Below are 12,631 nucleotides of genomic sequence, written 5' to 3'. Positions count from 1 at the left end.
TAAAACATTAAAAATGATTGCCATGCCCAAGCTATTATATCCGCTACAATTACTACCTCTGCTTCTGATGCTAGCTGACTTAAAGGGATACTAAACCTTACATTCCAGCTTTTTCAAATATAAAAAGCAAGAGAACTAAGAAAAAATTATAATAGGAATAAATTAGAAAGTTGCTTAAAATTGCATGCTCTATCTGAATCATGAAATAAAAAAAAATTGAGTTTAGTATCCCTTTAAATTCTATTAGCAGAACCTTTTCCAAATTCATTTGGAACTCTAAAAAGCAATGCATCAGTCGTCTCAAACTGATATTGCCAATAGAAAGAGGAGGATTAAAACTCCCAAACATAGGCCTAGATTTAGAGTTCGGCGGTAGCTGTCAAAACCAGCGTTAGAGGCTCCTAACGCTGGTTTTGGGCGCCCGCTGGTATTTGGAGTCAGTGATTAAAGGGTCTAACGCTCACTTTACAGCCGCGACTTTTCCATACCGCAGATCCCCCTATGCCATTTGCGTAGCCTATCTTTTCAATGGGATCTTTCTAACGCTGGTATTTAGAGTCGTTTCTGCAGTGAGCGTTAGAGCTCTAACGACAAGATTCCAGCCGCCTGAAAATAGCAGGAGTTAAGAGCTTTCTGGCTAACGCCGGTTTATAAAGCTCTTAACTACTGTACCCTAAAGTACACTAACACCCATAAACTACCTATGTACCCCTAAACTGAGCTCCCCCCACACCGCCGCCACTCGATTAAAATTTTTAACCCCTAATCTGCCGACCGCCACCTACGTTATACTTATGTACCCCTAATCTGCTGCCCCTAACCCCGCCGACCCCTGTATTATATTTATTCACCCCTAACCTGCCCCCCACAACGTCGCCGCCAGCTACTTACAATAATTAACCCCTAATCTTCCGACCGCAAATCGCCGCCACCTACGTTATCCCTATGTACCCCTAATCTGCTGCCCCTAACACCGCCGACCCCTATATTATATTTATTAACCCCTAATCTGCCCCCCTCAACGTCGCCGACACCTGCCTACACTTATTAACCCCTAATCTGCCGAGCGGACCTGAGCGCTACTATAATAAATTTATTAACCCCTAATCCGCATCACTAACCCTATCATAAATAGTATTAACCCCTAATCTGCCCTCCCTAACATCGCCGACACCTAACTTCAATTATTAACCCCTAAACTTCCGATCGGAGCTCACCGCTATTCTAATAAATGGATTAACCCCTAAAGCTAAGTCTAACCCTAACACTAACACCCCCCTAAGTTAAATATAATTTTTATCTAACGAAATAAATTAACTCTTATTAAATAAATTATTCCTATTTAAAGCTAAATACTTACCTGTAAAATAAATCCTAATATAGCTACAATATAAATTATAATTATATTATAGCTATTTTAGGATTAATATTTATTTTACAGGCAACTTTGTAATTATTTTAACCAGGTACAATAGCTATTAAATAGTTAAGAACTATTTAATAGTTACCTAGTTAAAATAATTACAAATTTACCTGTAAAATAAATCCTAACCTAAGTTATAATTAAACCTAACACTACCCTATCAATAAATTAATTAAATAAACTACCTACAATTACCTACAATTAACCTAACACTACACTATCAATAAATTAATTAAACACAATTGCTACAAATAAATACAATTAAATAAACTAGCTAAAGTACAAACAATAAAAAAGAACTAAGTTACAGAAAATAAAAAAATATTTACAAACATAAGAAAAATATTACAACAATTTTAAACTAATTACACCTACTCTAAGCCCCCTAATAAAATAACAAAGCCCCCCAAAATAAAAAATTCCCTACCCTATTCTAAATTAAAAAAGTTACAAGCTCTTTTACCTTACCAGCCCTGAACAGGGCCCTTTGCGGGGCATGCCCCAAGAATTTCAGCTCTTTTGCCTGTAAAAGAATAAATACAATACCCCCCCCCCCAACATTACAACTTACCACCCACATACCCCTAATCTAACCCAAACCCCCCTTAAATAAACCTAACACTAAGCCCCTGAAGATCTTCCTACCTTGTCTTCACCATCCAGGTATCACCGATCCGTCCTGGCTCCAAGATCTTCATCCAACCCAAGCGGGGGTTGGCGATCCATAATCCGGTGCTCCAAAGTCTTCCTCCTATCCGGCAAGAAGAGGACATCCGGACCGGCAAACATCTTCTCCAAGCAGCATCTTCGATCTTCTTCCATCCGGTGCGGAGCGGGTCCATCTTGAAGCAGGCGACGCGGATCCATCCTCTTCTTCCGATGTCTCCCGACTAATGACGGTTCCTTTAAGGGACGTCATCCAAGATGGCGTCCCTCGAATTCCGATTGGCTGATAGGATTCTATCAGCCAATCGGAATTAAGGTAGGAATTTTCTGATTGGCTGATGGAATCAGCCAATCAGAATCAAGTTCAATCCGATTGGCTGATCCAATCAGCCAATCAGATTGAGCTTGCATTCTATTGGCTGATCGGAACAGCCAATAGAATGCGAGCTCAATCTGATTGGCTGATTGGATCAGCCAATCGGATTGAACTTGATTCTGATTGGCTGATTCCATCAGCCAATCAGAAAATTCCTACCTTAATTCCGATTGGCTGATAGAATCCTATCAGCCAATCGGAATTCGAGGGACGCCATCTTGGATGACGTCCCTTAAAGGAACCGTCATTAGTCGGGAGACATCGGAAGAAGAGGATGGATCCGCGTCGCCTGCTTCAAGATGGACCCGCTCCGCACCGGATGGAAGAAGATCGAAGATGCCGCTTGGAGAAGATGTTTGCCGGTCCGGATGTCCTCTTCTTGCCGGATAGGAGGAAGACTTTGGAGCACCGGATTATGGATCGCCAACCCCCGCTTGGGTTGGATGAAGATCTTGGAGCCAGGACGGATCGGTGATACCTGGATGGTGAAGACAAGGTAGGAAGATCTTCAGGGGCTTAGTGTTAGGTTTATTTAAGGGGGGTTTGGGTTAGATTAGGGGTATGTGGGTGGTGGGTTGTAATGTTGGGGGGGGGTATTGTATTTATTCTTTTACAGGCAAAAGAGCTGAAATTCTTGGGGCATGCCCCGCAAAGGGCCCTGTTCAGGGCTGGTAAGGTAAAAGAGCTTGTAACTTTTTTAATTTAGAATAGGGTAGGGAATTTTTTATTTTGGGGGGCTTTGTTATTTTATTAGGGGGCTTAGAGTAGGTGTAATTAGTTTAAAATTGTTGTAATATTTTTCTTATGTTTGTAAATATTTTTTTATTTTCTGTAACTTAGTTCTTTTTTATTTTTTGTACTTTAGCTAGTTTATTTAATTGTATTTATTTGTAGCAATTGTGTTTAATTAATTTATTGATAGTGTAGAGTTAGGTTAATTGTAGGTAATTGTAGGTAGTTTATTTAATTATTTTATTGATAGGGTAGTGTTAGGTTTAATTATAACTTAGGTTAGGATTTATTTTACAGGTAAATTTGTTATTATTTTAACTAGGTAACTATTAAATAGTTCTTAACTATTTAATAGCTATTGTACCTGGTTAAAATAATTACAAAGTTGCCTGTAAAATAAATATTAATCCTAAAATAGCTATAATATAATTATAATTTATATTGTAGCTATATTAGGATTTATTTTACAGGTAAGTATTTAGCTTTAAATAGGAATAAGTTATTTAATAAGAGTTAATTTATTTCGTTAGATAAAAATTATATTTAACTTAGGGGGGTGTTAGTGTTAGGGTTAGACTTAGCTTTAGGGGTTAATCCATTTATTAGAGTAGCGGTGAGCTCCGATCGGAAGTTTAGGGGTTAATAATTGAAGTTAGGTGTCGGCGATGTTAGGGAGGGCAGATTAGGGGTTAATACTATTTATGATAGGGTTAGTGAGGCGGATTAGGGGTTAATAACTTTATTATAGTAGCGCTCAGGTCCGCTCGGCAGATTAGGGGTTAATAAGTGTAGGTAGGTGTCGGCGACGTTGTGGGGGGCAGATTAGGGGTTAATAAATATAACATAGGGGTCGGCGATGTTAGGGCAGCAGATTAGGGGTACATAGGGATAACGTAGGTGGCGGCGTTTTACGGAGCGGCAGATTAGGGGTTAAAAAAAATATGCAGGGGTCAGCGATAGCGGGGGCGGCAGATTAGGGGTTAATAAGTGTAAGATTAGGGGTGTTTAGACTCGGGGTACATGTTAGGGTGTTAGGTGCAGACGTAGGAAGTGTTCCCCCATAGGAAACAATGGGGCTGCGTTAGGAGCTGAACGCTGCTTTTTTGCAGGTGTTAGGTTTTTTTTCAGCTCAAACAGTCCCATTGTTTCCTATGGGAGAATCGTGCACGAGCACGTTTTTGAGGCCGGCCGCGTCCGTAAGCAACTCTGGTATCGAGAGTTGCTTTTGCGGTAAAAATGCTCTACGCTCCTTTTTTGGAGCCTAACGCAGCATTTGTTTTAACTCTCGATACCAGAGTTAAATTTATGGTGCGGCCAGAAAAAAGCCCGCGGAGCGTTAACAGCCCTTTTACCGCCGAACTCCAAATCTAGGCCATAGAATGGTATAACTGGTCCTCACTAACTGAACTCGTTTTTGAATGGCTGGCAGGTACCTCGGTATTTAATGACAGACAATTAGAAGCTTCTTTAGTATACCCACTGCATCTGACTTTCTTGCCACATGCGCCTTTTCACTCTCTCCCCTCTACAATAAAGGATAACATACTATTTAAAGACCCATTAAGAGCCTGGTCCAAACTATGCTGATGGTGGGGTCTGTCTCACATAATATCTAAGCGTCTACCGTTTCAAGGCAACCCCACATTCCTGCCGGGAATGACCACCCAAATGTTTAAACTGTGGGAAAAAAATTGGTCTAACTTCGGTAGCACAACTATTTACATCGGACTCCAATAACCTGCTCTCACTCATAAACCTACAAAGTCAATTTAACTTACCAAGACACAGTACCTTTGCATAATTACAAAGCACGCACTATGCACGCAAATTACAAGCAGACAGACTAGACTGCACAGCTAACACCCCTATAGACAGCATATGCTCCCTAACTAAGCAAGGAATGCACTCCATCTCCCACATATATAACTCAAATATGAACACAAAGGCCACCACTAACATAGACATTACTGATGAAACAATTACCACCAGTTTCGAGAAATTACTCCACTCCACTTTGGCGACGGATCATAGAGAAATGAACCTCATATTCATACACCTTAGCTATATTACTCCTAAACTACATGCCAAATAGATACCCGGAGCCACTAATCAATGTTCCAAATGTTCATTAGCTGACCCAGACATCTCGCACCTATTCTGGAGCTGCCCTAAGATAGGTCAATACTGGTCCAAGATACAATACTGGTTATCAAAAATTTGCGGGATTCCAATAAGTTTAACAATGCATGACACCTTCTATTTAAAAGGACACACGACAGATTCCTTAATATTTCCATACTTTTAGCTAGAAAACTGATACTTAAGGAGTGGACGACTCACAAACCACCGCACTTGACACAAGTCACCCGATTACTGCACACCCAACTCCTCATAGGGCAAGCCGATGTTAAGGGAGATTTGGAACGTTGGATTAGGTCTTTCCTAACAAAGTGGGAACCATACTTATTACATCTCCCTCACACTACAAGAACACAAATCCTATCCCCATTCCCGAACAGCATATACTTCATGACTGAACAGCTTAAAGGCAGGTGGCACATGGATGCCGCAGGCAACAGACATACCTCCTCATAGGTTCAACAACTTATACTTCACAAACAGTAAAATTCCCACTTTCAGAAATACCCCACCAAGAATGGTAGTGCGTATTTGGGCGGTCTGATCGTCTCCTCTACAGAACTTCTGCTGGTATTTGGACAAAACTGGTGGGTGAGTCGAAAGAGTAATATACTAGAACAATGAAAAGTTTTGTCTTATTTTTTAACAAACAGTTTTGACTACCAAATCTATATTAATGTACAAGTATATGATCATAGTTCCATGTCCTGAAATGTAGTCATGAACCTCTAGCTGATCCCAGCAGAGGCTGGTTTTCCTTCCCCACAACCCTTAAACCCCCCTCTTCCCCTCTTAGTCTACCCTAGTTTGTACTTCAAATGTGATAATACAGGTTACTCAAACTACATGGACCCCGATCATTGAAGGTAACCATCTTACAGGACGGTCCCAGGCCAATGAAAGCTTTAACAACCTTGACAACCAAGCCAACACATTATTTCCTCAAATAAATCAAGCCCGAGCGCATTGAAACAGTAGCTTTAACCTTACACTAGAAATGAAATGAGATGGCATCCTGGACAATACCTACTTAATACTGAAGGCGAGATAGCAAACTTTATGGACCTTACAAGACCCACAGATTAACCAAGTTTGAGACAGAGACTGCCAACTTTCCCCTTACTCCCCCTCCCTCCTACCCCTCCCATCCCAGAAATTGTCTGTGTTTGTTTTTGTTTGAATATTTAATATATATAAAATATGAAAACGCTCAGGAATGAGATTGCAGCTATTAATGCTTGTACGAATTTAATTATTTGGCATTTTCTCATCTGCCTGTCTGAGTCTCAGATGTACAAGTTATGTAATACATTACTGTCACAACTGTATCTCTAACTGAGTGTTACCAAATAAATAAATAATTAAAAAAAAAAAAATAACAAAACAGCTTTGCTGTGGTGCTCTTTGCCTCCTCCTGCTGGCCAGGAGTGATATCCCCACTAGTAATTGATGACATTGTGGACTCTCCATATCTGGAAAGAAAGAAATTCAGGTAAGCATAGATTTTGTTCTTCACATAAAAAAACTGTACTTTAAAAAAATAAATATATATATATATATATATATATATATATATATATATATATATTTCTATATATATATCTGATTATAAAGGGACACTAAACCCAATTTTTTTCTTTCATGATTCAGGTAGAGCATGCAATTTTAAGCAACTTTCTAATTTACTCCTATCTATTATCAAATTTTCTTCATTCTCTTGGTATCTTTATTTAAAAATCAGGAATGCCGGCCCATTTTAGGTAATAAGCCAGCTCCTAAGCTTTACATTCCTGCTTTTTAAATACAGATAGCAAGAGAACAAAGAAAAATTGATAATAGTTAATTGAAAATGAATAAATTAGAAAGTTGCTCAAAATTGCATGCTCTATCTGAATCATGAAAGAAGAAAAAATGGGTTTAGTATCCCTTTGATGTAAACTATATATCTATACCTATATATCTCTATGAATAGATATATTGTTAAGACGTATATTACAGCGGTGGAGGGAGAAGAAAGTTATAGGGCCGGATCCTACTAGGGTTGTCACCTCAGCCATGTTTTCCTGGACACTTATGAGTTACACATGCTGCAGGGTGTGCAGGGAGGAACATGTATTGTGTTTCTGGACACCACTATTCATATTCCTCCCTGCATACCCTGCAGCATGTGTAACTTATAAGTGTTCTGTATTTTAAGGGACGGGCGGCAACCCTAGGTCCTACGCTACAGAAAATAAAGTTTGGAAGGGAGAGGAAAGGATGGGAAGCTATACTACAGAAAAAATGCATCATACATAACAATTGCGGGGAGGTAGGGGACACCACTACACTATAGAAAAATAAATACATTTAAAAAATAATAATGAGAAAATACATATAAACTAGGTACTGGCAGTACCTAAGACAGTAACAACTAGTGGTAGGGGGAGGGTTAAAGGGGGATCAGGGAGATAGGAGGGTTAAAGAAAGTTCCCTACACTGCAAAAAATAATTTTAAATACATTCTGGCAGACGGTCTGCCAGTACCTAAGATGGTATGGAGGAGTGTGGGTGGGGTGAGGGTTGAAAAAGAGCTGTTTGAGAGGGATCAGGGAGGTGAGAGGTGTCAGATAGGAGAGTAATCACAGCATTACAATACTATTACTCTTACCTGCTAACTAATGAACCCCTTCACTGCTGAGAATTTCAGAGCTTCTAATTACCAAAAAGCAATTATTTCCAAACTAAGGGGATCCCAGAAAAGCTTTTACATCCATTTGTGTTTTGACTGAACAAGCGTTATGTAAATAATTTTAGTGAGAAACCCAAAATTTGTGAAAAAGTTAACAATTTATTTTTTTTGTATGATCATATTGGGTTGTACTTAAAAGAAATATATAGTTTTTATTAAGAATAAATAAAGTCTGCCCATGGTAGTATCAGTGTGGTATTTCTTTCCATGCCAACAAATTTTAGATAATTGAACCCCTAGAACCTTTAAAAAGCAAATACCAACATCTGGAAAAATAATCACCTACTCTATTGTCAAGAAATTCAGAAAGCATTTGTTTGGAGAACCAGGGTAATACTTTTTTTTAATAATGGGAAACTGCAACATCCATTTTTTTAGAATGATTTAAGTTAATTAGAGAATATTAGCTACAGGACGTATAGACAAATATGTCAGATACTTATTTTTTTAAAGTCCCAGACCTAGGGCGCGATCCGATATAGATCGTAGTTTGCGGCGAAAGCGAGGGAACCCGCGCCACCCGCAGTTTCAGCTCGCAACTCGAGCTATCCCATATACTGCGCCGTCAGATGCTAACGTGCCGTAAGTCTGACAAACCAGCGATGTCCAGAAATCTGCGCAAGTACAAATTTCTGGCGTCGCCCGTGACTTGCGGCACGTTAGAAACTGCCGGCGCCTACAAAACCTGACTAAAGTCTAAATCACCCGCACTGTCTAACACGCCTCCCTAACATAGCCCGACACGTCTAACACGCCTCCTTAACATAGCCCGACACGTCTAACCCTCTATCCCCCCTCACTAGCCTAACAATAAAATATGTATTAACCCCTAAACCGCCGCCAGCTATATTAAATCTATAACCCCCCTAAAGTGAGCCCCTAACACCGCCGCCATCTACCTTACCTACCCCCTAAAGTGAGCCCCTACCCCGCCGCTATCTATTTTAAAATTATTAACCCCTAATCTAATCCCCCTACCCCGCCGCCATCTATATTAAATTATTTAACCCCTAAAATACTAAACTATCCCTACCACTAAACCTAAGTCTAACCCTACAAATAGCCCTGAAAAGGGCTTTTTGCGTGGCATTGCCCCAAAGTAACAGCTCTTTTGCCAGCCCTTAAAAGGGCTTTTGGCGGGGCTTTGTCACAAAGTAAACAGCTCTTTTGCCTACAATCTACATCCCCCTACACCGCGGCCACCTATAATAAATGTATTAACCCCTAATCTAATCCCCCTACACCGCCGCCAGCTAATTATATTAGGGTTAATCTAGTTAATCTAGTTATTATATTATATATATTAACTATATTAACCCTAATTATATTGGCTGATTGGTTCAGCCAATCGGATTGAACTTGAATCTGATTGGCTGATTCAATCAGCCAATCAGATTTTTCTACCTTAATTCCGATTGGCTGATAGAATCCTATCAGCCAATCGGAATTCGACGGACGCCATCTTGGATGACGTCATTTAAAGGAACCTCATTCGTCGGGAAGTCGTCGTGCCGGAAGGATGCTCCGCAGCGGAGGAGCGAAGTAAGAAGATTGAAGATGCCGATTTGCTTGAAGACGTCGCCGATGGAAGAAGACTCTCTGCCGCTTGCTTCAAGACATCGCCCGGATGGAAGAAGACTTCACTGCCGCTTGCTGGAACACATCGATCGGATGAGGAGTTCTGCCCGGTGGGGTGAATACAAGGTAGGGAGATCTTCAGGGGGGGAAGTGTTAGGTTTATTTAAGGGGGGTTTGGGTTAGATTAGGGGTATGTGGGTGGTGGGTTGTAATGTTGGGGGGTGGTATTGTGGGTTTTTTTTGCAGGCAAAAGAGCAGTTTTCTTTGGGGCATGCCCCCACAAAAGGCCCTTTTAAGGGCTGGTAAGGTAAAAGAGCTTTGAACTTGTTTTAATTTAGAATAGGGTAGGGAATTTTTTTATTTTGGGGGGCTTTATTATTTTATTAGGGGGCTTAGAATAGGTGTAATTAGCTTAAAAATCTTGTAATCTTTTTTTTATTTTTTGTAATTTAGTGTTTGTTTGTTTTTGTAATTTAGTTTAGTTTATTTAATTGTATTTTTAGATAGATATTTGTAGTTTATTTAATTTATTGATAGTGTAGGTGTATTTGTAACTTAGGTTAGGATTTATTTTACAGGTAATTGGGTAATTATTTTAACTAGGTAGCTCTTAAATAGTTCATAACTATTTAATAGCTATTATACCTAGTTAAAATAATTAACAATTTACCTGTAAAATAAATATAAACCCTAACATAGCTATAATGTAATTATTAATTACATTGTAGCTATCTTAGGGTTTATTTTATAGGTAAGTATTTAGATTTAAATAGGAATATTTTAGTTTATAATATGAATTAGATTTATTTAATAAGAATTTAGTTAGGGGTGTTAGGGTTAGATAGAGTTAATATAGTTAATATAAATACTATAGTAACTATATTAACTATATTAACCCTAATATAATTAGGGTTAATATAGTTAATATATATAATGTAATAACTATATTAACTATAATATACTTAGGGTTAATATAGATAATATAGCTGGCGGCGGGGTAGGTAGATTAAATTAGGGGTTAATAATTTTAATATAGATGGCGGCGGTGTAAGGGGTTCACATTAGGGGATAGATCAGTTAGATGGTGGCGGTTTTAGGGGTTCCAATTAGGGGATAGATCAGTTAGATGGTGGCGGTTTTAGGGGCTCACAGTAGGGGGTTAGTTTATGTAGATGGCGGCGGTTTAGGGGTTAAATACTTTATTAGGGATTGTGGCGGGGGATCGTGGTTGACAGGGAGATAGACATTGCGCATGCGTTAGGTTTATTTTAGCAGATCGCGGTTGACAGGGAGATAGACATTGCGCATGCGTTAGGTGTTAGGTTTATTTTAGAAGATCGCAGTTGACAGGGAGATAGACATTGCGCATGCGTTAGGTGTTAGGTTTATTTTAGCAGCCAGTTTAGGGAGTTACGGGGCTCCAATAGTCAGCGTAAGGCTTCTTACGGCTGCTTTTTGTGGCGAGGTGAAAATGGAGTAAGATTTCTCCATTTTCGCCACGTAAGTCCTTACGCTGTATATTGGATACTAAATTGCTCGGGTTTGGTATACCTGCCTATGGCCCAAAAAACTACGGGCGACGGCAGAAATATACGCGCGTAACTTCTAGGTTATGCCGTATATAGGATACCAAACCCGTGCAAATATTGGCGTCGCCGACTTTTGCGGGCGACGATTTTTATCGGATCGACCCCCTAATTTACCACTTGAAACCGTTAATTCTACAAATTGACGACAATATAAAAAATTCTAAGTTAAAGAGATATAGAACAATTAGTTTAATTGTTTTAGAAAAACAAAGTATTAATCAATGGATTTTACGTAAAATAAATCATTGCAATATATATTATTCATCATTTTAAAATTATTTTAACAATTTTTGTAACTTTATTTGTGCAGGGTACATTACTACAATGCGGCTGTGGTCTCTACAGAAAGGCAAAGGAGTAACTGTCTCTTTGAAGTGGTTGCTAGGAGACTCCCACACTAGCTAACATTTCTTGCCCATGCTCAGTAGAGGACTGATGATTAAAAATCATGTGACAGTAGAACTTGAGTAAAGCTTGCATTCACATTGCTGACAACTTGTAATACTAGCACACATTAGTGTGCTCTGGTATTACTCAGTGGAGCACTAACATCGCTTTCACAGTAGCGATATTTAGCAATCTACTTGTAATCTGGCCCAAAATCTTTCAGCTGTGGAACTACTTAAAATAACCTCTCCACTGGAGGATGATGGTTGATGTTAAAGGAGAAGTCTACTCGAAAATGCTTATTGCTTACAAAGATAGATAATCCCTTTATTACCCATTCCCCAGTTTTGCATAACCAACACGGTTATATTAAAGGGACAGTTCACCCCCAAAAATTCTCCCCTTTAAATTATTCCCAATGATGCTTTTAACCTGCTAGAGTGTATTAAATTGGTTACAAGTAGCTCCTTTACTCCTAATTCAGCATTTGAAATAGCTGATTTAGCCTGTGGTATCGCCACCTACACTGAACAAATTAATACTGGAGTAAAGGCTATTGAATAGCCTAAGTATACACAGCCTGCAGAAGAGATTACACTCTCAGTGGGATGCAGGATAGTTAAGTAATAAAATGATCATTTTCCATTGTTCTCTCTATGTATTGAGCTTTGGTGTTCCAGCCAAATAAAAGATAAGGAAGCAAGTCTGTTTACACAAACTTAGAACATAATGAGATCTGATATCACCTTTAAGTTCAACCCATTGTAATAGGCTGTGGTTTCAAAGCAAAAAATCAGCTACTTCATATACACAAATAAGCATGAAAATGGAATTTCTCAAATATTTTATATTCTGCAGTTGGTATAACAAGTCATTTAAAATACATTAATGGAAAAACAATTTTACATTGTACTGTCCCTTTAATATACTTGTATCTAAGCCTCCTTATCTTAGTTCTTTTGACAGACTTGCATTTTAGCCAATTAGTACTGACTTATAAATAACTCCAC

This window comes from Bombina bombina, chromosome 2, assembly GCF_027579735.1.
Source record: "Bombina bombina isolate aBomBom1 chromosome 2, aBomBom1.pri, whole genome shotgun sequence".
Lineage (NCBI taxonomy): Eukaryota > Metazoa > Chordata > Amphibia > Anura > Bombinatoridae > Bombina > Bombina bombina.
The sequence above is the reverse complement of the archived record's forward strand: the minus strand, read 5'-3'. Positions refer to the sequence as shown.